Source organism: Ceratotherium simum, chromosome 15 (genome assembly GCF_057802395.1).
Source record: "Ceratotherium simum simum isolate JZ-2026a chromosome 15, ASM5780239v1, whole genome shotgun sequence".
NCBI classification, from domain to species: Eukaryota; Metazoa; Chordata; class Mammalia; order Perissodactyla; family Rhinocerotidae; genus Ceratotherium; species Ceratotherium simum.
The window spans coordinates 55290292-55308793 of NC_141914.1; the positions used below are offsets into that span (position 1 = coordinate 55290292).

The window sequence follows — 18502 nt, forward strand, 5'->3', positions numbered from 1 at the left end:
TCATTAAATATCCTTTTTTATTCCCATACGGTCTTCTTTGGATTAGTGGCACTATTCATCAGTCCTAACATTCAACACTCTATATTTAATCAATTTAAATCTACTCATTTTATTAAAATAATTAACTCTGGAACTCCAAAGAAAATGTGACCCTGAAGATAAATATGCACTTAGTCAGAAGAACTGTTTTTTACTTTTCTTATGAACTGTAATTTGTACCTTACATAAGTTAGGACTAAGCACTCTCAAACTATTTACTAACTAAGGAACTATTCACATCAGTCAGCAAATAGCTTTTCTCTCCTCTCGTCTTACAGGTCATCTCTTCTCAAGCCCAGCTCCTATCAACCTTCTACTTAGCATGAAGGCCACTGCAGGTATAGTCCTTTGAGGCATTGATATAAGGTGATTTTCTTTACAAATTCAAAGCAAAACAAGCAGGTCAGCTCCGTGAAAATGCTGACTGAGAGCAATAAATGTTTTAGCACGAGGCTCTTCACTAGCAATGAAAAGCATGCTTCTGTCTGCTGTATACCAAAAACGTCAGTGACTCTCAAGTCAACAGCTCCCTCCACTGGCCCAACCATCACTATATGCTCTGAAGTCTATAGTCAAGAGTTCCTCTACTACCAACTTTGCATACAGACCACGGAATGCTAGAGCTGCTTGAGAATTTATAAACACTGAATTAAAGGGTGGGTCAGCCAGCAGCTAAGAGGTGGAAACCCTTGGGGAGCACTAAGATCTCAAAGGAAATTTAATGAGATGAAGAAATACATATTAATAGATACAAATACCAAAACTCCTTTCAGGGGGAGCAGACCCGAGGTTGGAAAACACACTCTAAAAAGTAGCTTGCAGTTCTGAGAGGATAGGTTGATAACAAATGGAAGAACAATGATCTCTAAACTACAGTCAGGGGATAGTGGATCTGACTGGGCTTTTGTTTTGCTGAGTATTAAAGTTTAGGGATTGAATTGACTTGCTTGGACAAAGGAGAGATTCAATATTCACTTAGTATTATACTTCTTTGCCCTTTTCTCATAAAATACTCATCCTCTTCTAAAGAATAAGTATATTTTCAATTTGAAAGGATACTCAGTATTAACTTATCTGGGGAGCCTGTATTTCTTTGCCATAGATATTGTGCAGTCCAACCTCTTTTTTTTTTTTAACAAGTGAGGAGGTTCAAAAAGATGAAATGGTTTACTAAAAATGCCCTCACCTGAGCTCTAGCCAGATCATCTGACACTTAATCTAGTATTCTTTATCTGAGCAAAATGTTTCTCAGGGTTTTTATGGGAAAAGGGGAGGAAGTCGAGGTAAGTTATATTAAAGAAGTGTTCACTGATGCTAGATGAGATAAGGCTAGGTTTGTATCTCACAGATTGGCTTGAGATTCAGCCATCTGGCAAAAGGCTAGACTTGTACTTCATTGATTTGTTAGAGATTCAGTCATCAGCAAAGTCCAGTTTTATCAATCCTTACAAAGAGGATATTCTTGCCCTAACCGATTTCTTGAATTGTTGGTGATTTGGTCCAGTTTGGAATATAAAACAAGGTGTGCAAGGCAATTCCTCTGATATGGCTGCTCCAGCTCTATTTTAATACAGCTCCACTCATGTCATCTTTCACAATTGCCTCAAATATCTTACCTAAGTATTTGGGTGGTGAACGTGATGTAATCTATACAGAAATAGAAGTATAATGATGTACACCTGAAATTTATACAATGTTATAAACCAATGTTACTGCAATAAACAAAAAATTAAAAAAATAAAAATAAAATACACATAAAGTTATTAGAGAACTAAAAAAAAAAAAATCTTACCTAAATCCTCCCCCAAGTCCACAGCTGACATATTGAAGCACAACTTTAACAGATAAAAATCTCACAAGCCTCTGCCTCAGTCAACAATAGCATTTTGGGATTCTATGCAAGATTTATTTGCTTGGCTAGACAGTTTCTCAGAGCGACATTCTGGTTCTTTAATGAAAATGCTATTCTTGGCATATCAATTCCTATTGCCAACTATTTGAATAGATTTCTAATATAATGTTAATACATTCTTACTTAGTAACCTTTTTGAAATATATCAAACACTTTGATCATCTGTGCCAGAAGTTTCAAAGTGGTGCATCCAGATATGTATGCTGTACTATATTCAAAAAGAAAATGGAAAAAGGAAAAGACAAAAAAAAAAAATCAGAAAAGGCATTTTTTTTAATTTGGGAGATTCCATTTAAAATGTGAATTTCTGTTTTTTTTGTTTTTTAAATAAAAACAGGAATGTTTAGCAACACTAGGCAGCAACCCTTCATGATACATGAGAATGAAAGCCAGAAGCTACATCACGACTGCTCCTTTGTTATAGGTCTCACACTCTTCAGGTCACCACAGTCCTCATGGAGGCGGCTTCACTCATTTTTTAACTGCCTGGCTCTTGTTACTCTATGCTTAGGTGGAGCTCAGGTTTCACTGATGAGGGTATTAACGCTAAGTGGGAAGATGGGGATAGGGTGAAGCAGATTTAAGTTAAATTCAGTGGAGGATGGTAAAGAGAATACTCCCTGTTAAGTCAACCTGATAACCTTATCTTTGTTAAACTCCCTTCTACAAAGCGATCAGAGTCCCATGGGACCAACCTTACAGTAATTGTACACTGTCTAAGTATTTTAAAAAAAGAACTAAGGACAACATGCCTGGGAGGGAAAAAGAAAGAAAAGAAAAAAATATGTGGAGGAAGGAAATTTTAATTTAGAAAAAACTGCCTGAGTGTAGAGATAGTTTATGAATTCCAAATGTCAATATGTCTTGTAAATTATAATTCAGAAAGGACTAAACAAATCAGTTTACACATGTACATGTGCACACCTAGTAGCAATTAGTTCCTCATATTGTCACCTTTTTTCTTTGTTCTTGCTTAAATTTCAGATGATTGACACTTTCCAGTGGCTTTGTTTTGTGTATTTTGTCTTTACAAATGCTCTGATGTTGGTGACTACAACTTTTGAAATATCTTTCTTGTTACAATCCAAAATATGTCAAATACAGGAATCTAGCCATTCTAATTTTGTTTTGAGCTGCCTCCAACCTCACTGACTACATTTTCTTTGACCTTCTTTGATCACTGCCTATGATAGATACTTACTGTCCTCCACCCTCTCCCCTCATTTAAGTTAGAATGTTCTCTTCAGGTGGTTACATGACTATGTCTATGAATCTCTAAGAAAGAAAAGAACAAACTCTCTTTCAAATATGCCAGGAGAAAAAGATTTCTGAGAAATAATTTAAATACATAACTTTCAAAGTCTTTTTCTCTTTTCATTGCTTCCTCAACACTGACAAAGGGTCAAAGACTAAAACATAATAATGTTCTAGAACTTTAGGAATTAACTTTGTACTGTGTCAAGCTTTATTCTGTCATCAATTTTCTGTTGTTATTTTGGACTGGGGATCCAATATTAGAATGAAAGTTATTTCTTCTTCTATTCTAGTTAGAACTAGAGAATATTTACTCCATTAGAGAATAACTGGTGTTCTCAGAGAAGACTATAGTGATAGCTTGCAACAGCTTTTCTCACCAGTAAAAGGGCAGGATTTCAGAATTTCCAGAGAATTACAAATACACACATTGATACACACTATCGAGATATCTACGCACATGAGCACATATTCACTCCATCCCATATAAACTTATTTAGTCCAGCGACTCACAACCTCAGTACTATTGACATTTTGGGCTAAATAATTCTTTGTTTTGAGGGGTGTTTTGTGCATTATAGAATGTTTACCAGCATATCTAGCGTCTACCCACTAGATGCCAGTAGCACCCCCCCGAAGTCATGTGGTGACAATCAAGAATGTTTCCCGACATTGCCAAATGTATCTTGGAGAGCAAAATCGCCCCCTGTTGAGAATCATTGATTTACTCCTTTCTAAATGGATATGCCTACTCATCTCTAAGAAATAGATTTTGATACGAACTTTAAATGAAACTTGAAAGAGTATTAATATCTAGTAGTATTATTTGAGCTAAATTGTAAATCACTATAGCTGTCATTAGTAAATAGTTATGGAGCACCCACAATAGTATGCAAATTCTATTCTCCCTTTTGGTCCTATTAAAATTCAATATGAGATACAGACTCAGATTTACATAATGGCTTAATCAGACATGACATGACTTTAGGGAGTAAGAACATTAATTTTAAACTAACAAATGTCGGGCCGGCCCTGTGGCTTGGCGGTTAGGTGCGCGCGCTCCGCTGCTGGCGGCCCGGGTTCGGATCCCGGGCGTGCACCGACGCACCGCTTCTCCCGCCATGCTGAGGCCGGGTCCCACATGCAGCGGCTGGAAGGATGTGCAGCTGTGACATACAACTATCTGCTGGGGCTTTGGGGGGAAATAAATAAATAAATAAAATCTTTAAACTAACAAATGTCTACTGTACTAATTCTAATTCTTTACTGTTTTTAAACTTCTTAATATTCTAAAAATTAAAGACTTATTTTGGCTTAAGTGTTTTTACATTCTAAAATATAAGTCTCATGGTAATGATAGATGTTTTGATTCATTCTCAACTTCACCAGGATTTGTGTATTCTGATTTGTCTTCTTCCTACTGCTGTAGCTGAAATATGCATACCAGTAGGACACATTTTGACAGAGTCAAAAGAAAATGAGAAGGTTAAATTTTACTCCTGTAAATCCTTCAAAGGAGGGAAGGTTGTGGTGACAATGTTGAACTTTACCTAAGACCTATGCTCCTGGAAAACAGAAAAGGTTAAGACACCCTCCCAATCATTTGTATTCAGAGAAATTGCAAAAGACCACTCTGCCCACACAAATTCTATAATAAAACCCACCTCCACCCTTCCTCAATGATTCGTTTTATGAAACCTCTAGTTTCTCCTTCTTCTTTGAGACTTCCTCATCCATGAACATTCTCCGTATTATAACAGCCAGAATAAAATCACATTGTTAATTGTTTCGTACATTTTGTTTTTCATAGCGGATTTTTAATTCATTTTTTGTTTGTTTGCATGGCTTTTGTTTGTTTTGTTTTATTTATATTCAGGCAGGGTGAGTGGAGGAGCCCAGCAATCTCTGAAGATCATGAGACAATCTCACAAACTACGCTTGAGCAATCTCTCATCATTTAACAAGATTTCCAGGTTATTCATATGCACATTCAAATTTGAGTTGCATTATCTAAAATTTTTCCTAGATATTCCTTCTAGTAATGTGTAAGCTGTTGCATTTTCATGTCTTTCCCTGTTTCTACTCATATCCAGTGATTTTCTTCTGTTATTATAATAATTCAAAGTGGGTAAAGTTGAACCATGAGTGGCACCATTTCTGTAACATATCAAGTTCAAGCCAGCCTTTGCATGTTTCCCTGCCTACAATAACCTCTTCTCTTATCAAAATCCTACTCATTGTATCATAACACATCATTATACATGTCTTTCTCTTACAGATCATGAACATCCTGGAAGCTGAGACTATTATTTTCTTCATCTTATCACTAGAAAAATGATTGGAACACAGTGTGTGCTCAGTATTTGTTTAATCACTTGAACTGAATAAAAAAAGATATAAGAAAAGGAGATTTTTTGTTTATTCAAGCAATAATTATGAAGGACTTAGTTCCATAGCAAACATTGTTTCAGGTGATAGGAGTCAGAGGTGACCAAGATATACAAGGTTCTTACCCACGTTTAATGATTTCACATCATGCTATGTACTCTGACATAATATTAACTATGAAGCTGATAAAGTTAATATTTAGAAAGTGTCTGGTTTACAAAGAAGGCCCCTCATGGGACAGCATATTCGAGCTGAGACCGGACAAGTGAAGGGCCTGATACAGACACACAGAGAGGGAGGTGACAGTGTGTCGTAAGCAGAGGGAAGAAGAAGAGCAAAGGCCCAGAGACAGGAAAGAGTTCAGTGTTTTCAGCTGATAGGAAGAAGCCTAGTGTGGCTGCACCATAGCAAATAATGAGAAGAGTAAGATGAACTGAGAATGGAGAGAGAGATTTAAATTTTAAAACATCACAGCTACTGCTGTTTGGAGAAGGGATGGGTAGCAAGAATAAGAATATATGAGATAGAAGACAGTAAGGGGCCGGCCCCGTGGCTTAGCGGTTAAGTGCGCACGACTAATTTCAAGAATTCTCTACTGCAATATCAAATGGTCAGGCACAAGGGCCTGGACAAACATGGTTCTGATTTATGTAGGCTACTGTTAGAGAATGGTCAATTTTTTCCTACAACTGTTATGATTCCTTAAGTCTGAAAGCTTTAAAAGAGACAAGTAGTCTCAAAGCTATGTTGAAGACCTACTGGTGGCTCAGTTCCCTCAGGTAGCCTTGATTGGTGAAATCACCTCATAAAACATTATTGTTGGTATTTCTTTGGACCTCTTGGGTGGGTCAAAGACACATATTCTGTTTCTCTAGCATGTTGTGGTGGGGTTCCTGGACTTGTAAGATCACTTCCTCTATTTAAAAAAATTATTTATCTACTATTTTTTGTTGTGTTAGAACATTGACAGAGCTGGGAAAATATTCTGGAATGAGTAAAAGATCAACACTCACTTTTACTAAAATGTATTATTTTTAAACTTAGATTTACTACACATTTTCGGAATGAGTAAAGTAACAAAATGAACCACAGAAGGAATTAAAGATTGATATTCTAACTTTACAATTTAACTTACTGATTTGAACCTACATAAAGTATTTCAATATTAAAGTACGGACAGTCAGGTCAGGGAATTGGTCACATTAAATTTGAACATTTACTTTCTATTAATTGAAGATCATGGTTAAATGAATGGTTTCCAATTTTCTCCTATGGTGTTTTGAGTCTTGTAACATTTCAGACATCACTCTAGAATGAAGGTTATATTTATGATTAACACACTTTCATATTACAGATATTATTTGGATGTTTTAAACATTACACACTCCTGGGTTTCTCTGGGTAAAAAATTCAAAATAATACATTGAAGATACACAGATTAACAGATTTTCTATGTTTTTCTAACACATTTGGGAAAGAACAGAGTTAAAAATAACAAAACTCTATTTTCTGTATCACACAGGCACACTATTACAGACATCACAACTCAGAACAAATTGCAACAAATACTATGATGATTTAGGAATACGTAGCTCTAATAAAAGCACAACAAGATTTCTTATTTCTTTAAAAGGTTAATAAACAATATTGATGTCTTGCATTTCACACATTTCATCTTCATCTAACTTTATAAAAACTCTTATAAAACATCAAAATCTTACTTTCTGTTTGGCAAAATTATAACTCAGTGCCTTTGGAAGTCTTAATCTACTACTTACTGTTTTCCTTTCTGAAATACTTTCAAACTTCTTTCCTTTTTCATGTCTTTACAAAGTACCCAGTATTTCATTTCTCATTCATGTGAATAATACCAGGGTGTACACAAAGCTTAGCACACTAAATTTCAACTCAGAACTTTCCTTCAGTTTAATATGTAGGTCAACCAAAAAGACCTCCTGTTCATCTGAAGCCTTTTGAGAGACTGTCAAACGATAAAAAGGAGAATCAATTTTAAATACAATAATACGGACCATCCCTTGATGTCAGTGCCCAACACTGACATATATTCATCAAGTTCACCTGAGGCCTATGAACCAACTGAATCTAGTCTCTCACTTTTCTCATAATTCATTGATGGGTCAAATAAATAATAGTAGGTTAATCTAATGACTGACAGAGATAAAATGGATTTCTTTCAAGATGATCTTCATACAGCCTTTTAGAAATAGATACAAATCTGTGATTTGAATATGGGAGAAATTAACAAAGTGGAAAGACTCAACAAAAGAGAGGAAATGGCTTGAGAAGTAGGAGGAATTCAGTACAGAAGAGGCAATCCTATGACATAATAAAATTTGTCAATGATATTTGAAATCAGAATTTGCATTTTCTTTAATATTATATACTTTGAAAGAAGTAAAAGTCAATTTCGATTGTATTGGAATATATTTAGATGTTTCTAGTTTCCCCAATGTTGGCATGATTGGCTGGAAGAATTCTTGAAACTTCTTGGATAAACAAAGAGGGATTTGAAAGACCATTCTTAGGATTTCCATTATTTATGAGAATCGTGATGGGAAACTTGTACTCATTTTCAAATACTAATTAATCAATGCCTCAAATATCAACTTTTTAAAAAAGTGTGTAAATGATAAGCATTCTAGTATTAAAGATTATGTGATTCCTACGTGTAACATGGAGGACTCAGGGCAGATATTGATGTTTGTCTCTCACTGCTCTGATAAATTTCTTTTGTGGGGGTATTCATTCTCCTATCTTTAAATAAAAATTCATGCAGTTTCTTAAAGTTTTCATCTCACTCTCCATAATATAAAGTCACTTTGAGTCACCAAAATTCAGTCTATGCTCAGTAATTAAAAGTGAACTTCTTGATAGCTGCTTCTGGCTAAGACAGAATAACAGAAATAGAACTTACCTTCCCATCTGAAACAAACAAATAACTGGGAAAAATATATAAAAAAACGATTTTTAAGATACTAGGCATCAGGCAATGAAGGACAGTGATATTTGAGACAAGAACAAACAAGGTAAGAGAAAATAATAAATCTCAATTCCTACTAACACCACATGCAAAGATTAACTCAAATTGGATTATGATTTAAATATACAAACTAAAATTATAAAACTTCTAGAAACAAAACTCACAAAAATCTTTGTGCACTTGAGTTGTGCAAAGTTTTCTTAGATACAATACCAAAACCAGGATCAAGGAAACATCAAATTGATAATTTGAACATGATCACAATTAACTTCTGTTCTTGAAAGACACTGTTAAAAGTGAAAAGACAAGCCACAGACAGGGAGACAATATTCGCATATCATATATGTGATAAAGGACTTGTGTCCAGAATACATAAAGAACTCTCAAAACTCAAGAAGATAACAAGCAACCTAAGTTAAAAAGAAATGGGTGAAAGATTTGAACAGACACTTTACCATGGTAGATATATAGATAGAAAATAAGATATGACAAAGAAGATATACAGACAGAGGCTAGGCTCATGAAAAGATGCTCAACAACATTTGTCATTAGGGAAATGCAAAATAAAACCACAATGAGATACCAGTATATACATATTAGAATAGATAACATTTACAAGACTGACAATACCAAGTGTTATGAATGAGGTGAAGCGCTACTTATAGGAACGTAAATTGGTATAACTACTTTGGAAAACATTTTGGCAGTTTCCTAAAAAGTTAAACATACACTTTCTGTGTGATCCAGCCATTCTACTCTTAGATGTTCCCCCCCCAAATTTAAGCATATGTCAATGCAGTGACTTGTAAACAGGTGTTCAGAGCATCTTTATTCATAACAGCCCCCAAATGGAAACAATCCAAACAGCCATCAATGGGTGAATGGATAAACAAAAGTGTGGTATACTCATGCAATGGAATACCACTTAGCAATAAAAAAGGAATAAACTGTTGCTACACGCAAAACATGAACAAGTTTCACTGAGTGAAAAAGACTAGACAAAAATAGAGTTCATACTGTATGATTCCATTCACATAAAATTCTAGAAAATGCAAAGTAATCTATTGTGACAAAAAGCAGAACAGAGGTTGCCTAGGACCAAGAATGAAGGGATAACAAAGAGGCTTGAGAAAACTTTTGGAGTGATGGACGTATTCATTATCTTGAGTGTAGTGATGGTTTCACTGGTATGTGCATATGTTAAAACTTAATAAGTGATACATTTTACATATATGCAGTTGATTGGATGTCAATTATATCTTAATAAAACTGTTGAAACAAAAGGTGACCATTCTAAGCTGCGTTTCTGGTTTCCATTCACAATATTCTAAACATTCCATTTCCTTCAAATATATTCAGCACTTTTATTTCATTTAAGGAAATAAGATTTTATCTCAACACAAACAGCTAGGGCTGATTGCCTTTGATGAAGAGGATATAGTCAGCTTCTTTCTTTCTCACTCAATAGCTAATGTTTTTGACACTTTCATGGGTAGAACTGAGGAGAGGGAAGAGGTGTAAAAAGTTCTAATATGATTGCCGCATTATGTAATGGATTGGCAATCTCTGGGTCTGGTAGAAATTCAAAGCTGACTTTTTCTCTCAAGGTATATTTCTCTAGGTTCTCTAGAGCTGAACTGTCCAATATGGTATTGGTCCAATTTGAAGCTACTGAGCACCTGAAATGTGGTTACTGTAAGAGTAAAATACATGCTGATTTCAAAGGCTTAGTATGAAAATATAATGCAAAGTAGATCACTGATATTGTTTTTAATTTTGACTATGTTAAAATAAAAATAATTATATTTTAAGTTAGAAAAATGGGAAATAATTTAAGCTACTAAACATTATTAAAATTATTTTTACTTCTTTTCCATTTTTTAAAATGTGGTGACTAAAAAGTTTAAAATTACATATATGGTTCACATTATAATTCTAATGGATAGTGCTACTTAAGAGAATCCTCTCTTAGGCCTCCTGATAATTTCCTTGGCACTAGCAGTGCTCTTCCTTCGGCTGGTTACTTGAAATACACCCTTGGTTTGTGCCACAAGGATACAACCCATCACACTTACTGCCAGAGTGCCAGAGTCCTTTCACAATGGAAGGCAGAAGACTCCAGGCTGACAGTCCCTCTGTGGTTCCTCATCTGGAACTGAGATTTATGAAGATGCACAACCCAGATTCTCCTTCAGGAAGGAAGGATTTAATCTCTCACATAGTGGGAGGGTTACTCTCAGCTATCAGCTCTCTTTGGGGATGTCTCACATATGGTCGCACTTCCTTCTACGGGCAGCCAGTGTGCAAAGACCGATTGACACGGGGACATAAAGGACCTGCCCCTCTTGTACTAACTCAGGTAAACTCTGAACAGCCGTTCAGCATTGCAGCTCAACTTCTCCCTCAGCCCTCCCTTCCATAGGTGTTGATCCCAACAGTACTCACTAAAACATTTTTCACAAGCTAGCCAATCTTTGTTCCAGGGTCTGCTTCCTGGGAAGGCAACACGTAATAGCATTAGAGAACATCGACTCATAAAAAACAAGGATAGGTTCTTTCCACAAAAAATTTGTTCACTCCATTGATACTAATCCCTTTAGCTTTCTTGGTCCCGCCTCAAGCACCAGCCCACTAAGCCTCTCAATTACCAAAGACACACATCAAGCTCTCAAAGTAATCTCACTGAAATCCTGCTTATTAGGCTTGAGGTTAAAGGCAGACATTCTTCTCCTCCCAATTTAACTGGAAGTGAGATTCATAGCACAAGTCTCTCCAAAGGAATCCTCTTCAAAATTTCTCTCCCCATATTACTCTCTTGTCTTTTCCTTATCCCCCTTGTGAGTCAGTCACAGGTTCTTGGTCATGGCAATACAGTACTATTTTCTTCTTTATGCCTCAAAATAAACTGAGGCAAGAAAGGAAGAGGGAAGAGTTTAATTGAACATTCAGTTACTTGTATAAGGTCTGAGATTCCCAAGTTTTCTCTGCTTTAAAACATCAGAATACTACAAGCTCAGTAAAAATATCACAAGACTAAGAGTTAAAGAAAATTTGTACTAATTCAAATTACTGTTTTAAATGATTTTTCAATACCACAAATAAACATAAATTATTTTTCAAAAATAATTCAGAATTTCTTTTTGTGATTCAATGCATTCCTAAATTTCTAAATTTATAACACTGATATTGAGAGACAAATCACAAATACATCTGATTAAGACTAGGAGACAAGACAAATGCCCATCCTAATCCTTTTTCTATGTAGGAGCCATGTGTTAATGTGACACAATTTAACCCATAGATTTTTCTGAAATTCGAATAAAAGGAGTAGCTAGAATTAGTTGCAATCAAATTTTAAGTTACTACACTAGATGTCAACCTAGTATAAAAGGTAGAAATACTATCATCTACTTTAATATTGTATTCAATTTGCAAATAAGCTTTCATATTATTTTTATTAGAATTTTTTCACAAAATCCTGAAAAGTATACAGGACAAGTGTTACCTCCATTAGTGGCCTAAGAAGGTTAAGTATCTTGCTCAAGGTCATACAACCTATAAGTGGAGGATGAATTTAGAATTCAGGTCTTTTCATTTACACATTACCTCCCATTTCATCCCTTACCTATGATTAAGCCTGTTTTTTCTATTAAGCATTCTTTCTCCCTCTCTCAGTTTTGGCTACATATGTAAATTTTATCATACCATTTAGCATTTCATTTTATACTAACAGTAATTATTTTCTAATTGTTTAATATTGTTTAGATACTTTTCCCAAACAGGTTTATTATCTTTCTATTTTCCTTATTGTGAGAGAGCTAGCAAATTTAATAAAATCTTTGGAATATTTTGTATATATTTTATTTCAACACAATTATATACCTACAATAATAAGCTTTAAAAAGCTATTGTGCATCTCCTATGATTCAATACCTACTCTATGAAATGATTATTATAAATCATTATGAGCAATGGAATGTACTTACTAAAATATTATTTTGTATCTAATTAAAATGGAACACTATTTTTAAAAATTGGATTTTATACTGAGCAACATTTTTAAAATTAGTATTAAGACTGGCCCTTCAATTTTAATACCACTACAAAGCTTTTGTGACATAGTAGTATGTCTCTCTGGTCTTTCCTCAATATATAAAACATAAGATTACTTTTTAGGTTTGGATTTTTTATTTTGGTTTTAAATCAATTGAAAGACCACATTGATTTAAATTTCCTCATGGTCTATTTAAATAAATCACTGTATATGAAATAACAGGTCACTTGGATAAGTGTTCCAAGGTGAGAGGCAAAAGATAAGCCCTCCTGCTGGCAAGAAGAAGATTTAGAACAAAGCTTCTTAAGAATATTCTTTGGTATATGCTTTGGCATTTATTTTAAAAGCTATACTTCCTTATATGGTAGGCCAAGAAAGAATGATAAAGTTACAACACAAGTTGGATTTATATGTAACATGATTTGTGAGGTCAACCATAAAAATACTGCTGACTTTCTAATGTAAAGATGACATTTTCTGACCCACTACCAGGAAAGTATGCACTTTACTTTCTTTTAAAACTGATGATGATGGATTTGCAGTAACTGATCCATATTCTCTCAGAGGGTCCATCTTGAAACTGTAGAAATGGTCTAGGTCAATGTCTATGTCTATGAAAGGAAAATGAAGCTAACAGGATTGAATCTCCATTATTGGCCTCACTAGCATGTTTCAAAAAAGTGAATCATTAGCCTCCGAAACCATATTAGCATTTTTATAATATTATTATTAGTAGTAATATTATTTTTACTATTTGGTGTAGAGGTAGATCAAAAAACTTCCTAGTTTTATGATCCAGCCTATTCCTTTACTTAATAATTATTATTGTACTAAACTCCATGAGAGAAATAAATAATGTGGACCTTGTTCTCTAGATACTTACATTTTCATTATTAAGCAATATATGCACACAATTTCGAATAGTATTTATAGAATAGTGGTTTTTTTGAAACTATGTTTGTGAATTCCAAGTCTATTGATCTATTTCCATTGGCTACAGCAGAATAAGGCCCCAAATCCTTGGGTAGCAACAGGTCCATAAAGCTACTGACCAATAAACATCCATACTATACTCTTTATGCCTTTGTTGGATTGAAATACACATTCTTCCTGAATTCCTACTTATCTTTCAGACCTTGTTTACATAGGATATCTATTGAAATCATCCCCAAATCCTCCAAGCAGAATTAATTAAAATCTGAGTTTGTTTCAACAACACCAGAAAGGTGCCATGATGAAATAGGAAAAGCACAGGCTGTGGTGTTGGATTGCTCTTGGTGACTCTGGTCCCTACTGCTTACCTGCTGTGCAACCTTAGACAACCATTTGCCCACATGAGCTTCAGCTTCTTGTATAAAATGGAACTAGCAATACCCATCTCACAGGATTTACTGAACTAACATGTAAAACATGGAGCCCGGTACACGATAAAGTACACGATCATATAAAACATTATTATGTAATTATAATATATATATAAAATGTCTGGAATTTTAATAGGGGACAGTAATATTATTTTATAATAATAATGTTTAGGTCTCTATTTCCTTTATTATCCTTTATTAGTATATTTATATATTATCTTTTATTAATAGAATTAAAGATAGGAACTGTATCTTCCTCTTTTTATGTCCTTGGTTCAGCTAGGTCTCTCACTTATAGTAGGTATTCATTGAATGTTTGTGGAATTAATGGGCCAATAAATGAATGGCACAAAAGCTGCAATGATCATATGTTTTGGTATACTGGGATGACTTGCCAGGATGTAATGCAGTAAGAGTATGTTGAAGAATAATGGGTGGGGAACACAGAGATGGAGGCTGAATTAGTAGCACTAGATTATGGGGACTCTGGTGGTATGGGGAGGGAACATAGGTTCTTTGTGGGACAATAGTGGTTAGACTGTTCCCCTTGCTCTTAGTATTTTGGTGACTATGTCTGTTTTGTTCACTGTTGTATAATAGATAGTGATACAATATTTATTTTAAATGATCATTTAATTCTGTTAATAAAGGATAGTAATAAATATACTAATAAAGGCTAATAAAGGAAATAGAGACCTAAACGTTATTATTATTATTATAAAATAGTACATGCACTGCAATTACAGGCATGAATTAGTACTAAGATGATAAGGCAGTATGGGAGAGTAGAAACATCCCTGAGGCTACAGGACACACATGTGATCCTTGCCAAGACTGAGGCACCCACTGAGATCCAACCAGGCCAATGTTCTTTTTCTCACTCCTGTTCCTTCCCATCCTTGATCAGATAAAGGAAGGACTCAATGTCCTGGCCACTGGCAGGCAGCCTTTATCTAAGAGGACTGGATGTGCTTCTTCAGTCTGTCTGAGTTTATGACTCTGGCTGATATTAGGCAAGTTATTTATTATCTGCCTTATTTTCCCCATCTGTAAAATAGGGATAATAACATTCCTGACCTGGTAGAATTGCTGTGAGGATTAAATGAGGTCAACCATGCAAGACATTTAGCATTCAGTAAGGATTTGGTACACAACAAGCATAGAAATGTTACCTATCAGCAAAATTAGTAAAGACCATTCCTGTCCAGGATAAAGATCCTATTTTATTCCTACCTCTAGAACTAGAAACTTATTTCTTAATCATATGACTACACTGAATTAGGAATCAGGGCACAGGTGTTCTACTTTGCCTCAGTCACTAACTTGTTAAGGGACTTTGACTAGGTCACTCAGCCTCTCTGGGTTTGGGGTTCCTCATTTGTGAAACAGTGCGTCAACTAAGTGGTCTCTGTGGTCCCTTCTCACACTGTTTATAGCCCAATGTGCTGGTAAGGGTGAGTATGCAAAGAAGATCAGTCCTGCCTATGCAAGGTACTGACCTTTCGTAAGAGCACTGATCTATAGAGGGGTGAGACAGAGATGAGAATTCACAAAATTAAGAAAAGGAGAAATGGAAAGTGGAAGTAGACAGCACAATCTGACCATAAAGCAACGAGCTATCAAGACTTAACAGACTGGGATACTAAGTCAAGGTAAAAACTTATAAGGCAGAGGACGTATATCTATGTTTGAAGACAAAAGGAAGATATCAATTTTTAAAGTGGTTAAAATGCATACCTTTCATATCTGTTAACTTCTAAAATTAGTCTAATTATTACTTGTTTTTCTATCATTTTCATCAACTAAGAATTGTTTTTTTTTAACTCAAGTAGTCACTCTTTTCAGAATTTTTCTCACTTTGTTGTATCATTTCAGAAAGCCCAGTCAACAAGCTGTGAATTTTGTTGCCAGCTTAAGAAAGTTAACTTAAAACTAAAAGTGGAATTTAATGCTGTCTTCAGTGCTATTTTTTTTTGTTCCATAGAACCATAGTACAATCAGAAGAATTTTTATTAAACAAAGTAAAAATAACCCATGATCTTCTAGCTGTCTGTACTGCTATGCACTTTAAACATAATGATATACTTGCCCATTTTAGCTGAACCAAGGATGCTGTAATTACTGAGGCATAAGATAAGAAAGGAAACTGGAGAATGAGTCAAAGGAAGGAAAATGTAGGTAATAGTTTAAAAATGAGGATACATATAACATACCATGCTCCGGCTGAGACACAAAGGTGTTTTAACCAAAGGGAAGATGCTAAAAAGACTTGGTAGCATTGGAATGCAATGATTTACCATTATAGGTAGGTCCAAAATCTCTAACAAAATAAACGTTTTGTATATAATAATACCATTAAGACAATTCAAAACCATTAGAAAATAAATATAAAGGGACATGTTTCAATTATATTAAAACACATTGTCCCTGAATATCAATGTTACAGTTATTGTTTTATGACAATAACTTTGACAATTACTAACACATGTATCCAATCTAACAGACTGAAATTACTTTCTTATATTACCACATATCAAGAGAGGCAGATGATAGACAGATTAACATAGACCTTACTATGTGCCAGGCACTTCATTAATTGACATAAATTACATCATTTAATTCTCATAAAAAAATCTACAAAGTAATCATCTCCATCTTACAGACAATGCAACTAAGACTCAGAATAATCAAGCCATTTTCCAAAAGTTACATACTTAGTGGCATAGCAGAGATTTAAACTCAGGCTTGCCATTATTGAAAAAAATATAATTTCAGGGAGAGAACAAGAGAAAACACACTAGAGAAGAATCATTTGTTAAAAATTCCAATTCAGGACACTTTAGCAATGTGAGAAACAGAAATCATGGGAAAAGATAAAAAACTGACTGGAAAGATTTCAAATAACAGAAATTTAGAAGAAAAAAATCATGTTATTTTAAATCAAGGCCCTCTTGGTTACTGTATATATATTGCCTTCATCTGATGCTACAACTAGTGGCTCTCAAATTTCAGCTGCAACCGAATCACCAGGAGGGCTATTAAAAGAGACTGCTGGGCTTCTCCCCATGTGGTTCAGATACAGTGCCTCTGGGGAAAGAGCCTGAGAATATGCATTTCAAACAAGTTGCCACGTGATGCTCATGCTGCTGGTACAGGGACCTCACTTTGAGAAACCATTGTGCAAGGTATTAAATCTGGAACATCCACTTAAAATAGAGTACTTAAAAGCTCCATGACATAATTTAAAGCAGTAGTGACTTTGCAAAATAAATCATTCAACACAGAAATTTAAAAAGAATAAAAATATATAAGATTTTTTAGAAAAATTAATGAAATGCTTTGAAACCCGTCTTTCATATCCATTCAATATTGCTCAGAAAGTCATTTCTGTAATTGATTTTTAAAGTTAAAATACCAAGCAGAATAAAGGATATGGAATTGTATTGCAGATTTTCTTTCTTTTAATTTACTTTGCTTAAGTACTGTAGACTCAGGCATTAAAGAGGAACGGTGTTCACTGATTACAGGGATTCAGACTTTACATGAGAAAATAGAAATCATGCATCAATGGGAACACAACTGTCACTCATTGGAGCCATGTGGGAGTAGGCCTTTATATACAAAATTAGATTATACTGCTTGAAATATCTTCATATAATCATATAAATTATAAAATTCCTGGTTTATTTCATGCCTGTTCAAGGCCAGTTTTAAAAGGAAAAGAGCTTCAACAAATTTAAAAGAATAGAAAACATATAATGTCGGCTCTCAGATCACAATGGAATTAAACTAGAAATCAATAACAGAAAAATAACTGGAAAATCTCAAAATATGTGAAGATTAAACAACACACTTCTAAATAACATGTGGGTCAAAGAAGAATTATCAAGAGAAATTTTTAAATGTTTTGAACTAAATGAAAATGAAAACACAACTTATCAAAATTTGTGAGATACAGAGAAAGCAGTGCTTACAGGGAAATTTATAGCATTGAGTGCATATATTAGAAAAGAAGAAAGATCTGAAATAAACAATCTAAGTTTTCACCTTAAGACACTAGGAAAAAAAAGAGTGAATTAAATGCAGAGTAAGCAGAAGAAAAGAAATAAGAAGAATTAGAGCAGAAATCAATAAATTGAAAACAGGAAACCAATAGAGAAAATCAATGAACCAAAAGCTGGTTCTTCAAAAAAAAAATCAATAAAATTAATAAGACTTCAGCCAGGTTAACTAAGAAAAAAAGAGAGAGGACACAAATTTCTAATATCAGAAATGAAGAAGGGACATCACTGCAGATTCCACGCAAATTAAAAGAATAAAGGAATACTATGAACAACTTCAATTTAATAATCTACAAATTTGATAACCTAGATAAAATGGACTAATTCCTTGAAAGACACAAGCTGCCAAAACTCACACAAGAAGAAATAGACTATCTAAATAGCCTTATATCCATAAAAGACATTGAATAAATAATTAATGTTTTTCCA

General features: G+C 34.4%; 1 protein-coding gene across 4 annotated transcripts in view; it reads left to right on the top strand.

Moving 5' to 3' along the window:
* SLITRK3 (SLIT and NTRK like family member 3) overlaps nucleotides 1–18502 on the top strand; it is a 150305-nt gene that overhangs the window by 88473 nt on the left and 43330 nt on the right. For 2 of the 4 annotated variants that reach the window (XR_015554514.1, XR_015554513.1), the window contains 3 exons: nucleotides 318–377; nucleotides 5082–5178; nucleotides 5484–5613. The exons of 1 other annotated variant lie outside the window; for it this stretch is intronic. The gene's annotated coding sequence lies outside the window, so the exon portion shown is untranslated. Of the gene's footprint in view, nucleotides 1–317; nucleotides 378–5081; nucleotides 5179–5483; nucleotides 5614–18502 lie in introns of those variants that run through there. One more of the 4 variants, XR_015554512.1, reaches the window with a different exon arrangement.